This window comes from Adiantum capillus-veneris, chromosome 21 (assembly GCF_014529385.1).
Source record: "Adiantum capillus-veneris isolate H3 chromosome 21, ASM1452938v2, whole genome shotgun sequence".
Lineage (NCBI taxonomy): Eukaryota > Viridiplantae > Streptophyta > Polypodiopsida > Polypodiales > Pteridaceae > Adiantum > Adiantum capillus-veneris.
This window is the reverse complement of record NC_140951.1, coordinates 141,236,410-141,238,073: the sequence shown is the minus strand read 5'-3', so window position 1 is coordinate 141,238,073 and position 1,664 is coordinate 141,236,410. Positions and strand designations below refer to the sequence as shown.

General features: G+C 39.3%; 1 pseudogene; it reads left to right on the top strand.

Annotated features, from left to right (window-relative positions):
- Nucleotides 1-1,417, top strand: part of LOC147431841 (uncharacterized) — a 2,143-nt pseudogene extending 726 nt beyond the window's left edge.
- The last annotated feature ends 247 nt before the right edge of the window (nucleotides 1,418-1,664 follow it).

The following is a 1,664-nucleotide window of genomic DNA, read 5'->3' as shown; positions in this document are numbered from 1 at the left end:
AAGCTTAAAAATAAGGGAGGGGGTATCATATTTAGGGGGGGGGGGGGGAGTGAGAAAAGGGGAAAATGAGAGAATTTTTTTGTGTTTCAAAATCATGGCTTCCCAAAAGAGTCTTCCCTCATACTTGTGAGTCAATAGCTACCAAGATACATGCATGAACCAACACTAATTTGTATAAATTTATTGTTTTGTTATTTTAGTTCATTTGTTGAGGGATGAAAGCTATAAAGAGTTTGTAAAAATGCAAATTTACACGGAGAACTTAACTTTATAACCATGTTATATGAGTAATTTAGATTAGTCAAAATTGGATGAGTAGCTAGAGTGCAGGCTAGACGGGCACATAGTTTGAAAGTCAAACTAAGACACATTGAGGACACATCCAGTTATCAACAGAAGTGGATCCGATCCTTAGTACATTGCCAGTCACTATGCTACATGCTCTTTGACTAGTTTTACTTAGTTAGATCATGTGAGACCTAAATTTTATATGTAAGATAGTTTTCTGCATTGACTTTTGTATAAGTGTAGAAAGGGAGGTCATATTTCCTAATATGAGTCGTATATAGGGGTTTTATCAAAGTTTTCCGCCCGCAGGTGGCATCCTGTCTTGTATATAGAGTGAATTCCATGAGGTTTTCTATTAGTACTTTTTGATTGATGTCTTCTTGCCGTACTGCCAAAATTATTGTTGGCCACCTCAGTACCACAAATAAGGATTACAATATAGAAGCTTTCAAGGACTGCAATAAAAAAGTGCATTTGCAAATAGACTCACCATCTTGTGGTTGGAGGGTGCTTGCCAATGCATGGAGATATCTTCAGTCAAGGTGCAAGATGACTACACTCAATGTAAGTGTGCATCTCATGTGCCATTGATTTGTTTTTACTTCTTAACTTATGTATGTACTCATGTTCTTTATTTTCTTTTTCTATTTGCTGCAGTTGCATGAGTATCTAGAGTCTTGGGTCAATTTGGGTGAGAGAGAAGGATATTCTATGGTTTTGGAAAGATCAATAAGCCCAAATGATCCAGACTCTCCTATGGCACAAACTACAGATGAACCAAAGTCTCATTTTCCACCAAAGAAAGGTAGATCCACCAATGGTTTGGATGCAAAGAAAAGGGATCGCAAGAAGAAGATCCTTGCAAAGAAGAGCCCTGCAAAGAAGATCCATACAAAGAAGACACCTTCAAAGAGGAGCCATACAAATAAGAGCCCTGCAAAGAGAATCATACAAATAAGAGTCCTGCAAAGAAGAGCCCTACAAAGAAGATCCATGCAAAGAAGAGCCCTGCTAAGAGGAAGAGCCCCACCAAGAAGAAAAATATCCGTGCAAAAAGAAAAGCAGATGCAAAGGGACATCCATTTCATTCACCATTGAAATTCAAGGTTCAAAAGCCTCATTCAACTAAGAACAGTAATGGGGAGGCACCTAAATCACCTTTCAAACTACCATTCATGCTGCCAAAGAAGGTTTCCAAGTCACCCAAGCCAACCACTCCTCAGAAGCCCAAAGCACCAGCCCCCATAGAACCCACTGCCAAGTCCCTCGTGCCAAGCCCTAAGAAAATTGCTAAACACAAAAGAAAAAGGGAATCGGAGGATGCAGAATCCTCTCAGGCAAAAAGAAAAGTAGAGTTTCACGATTGATTACTCCAC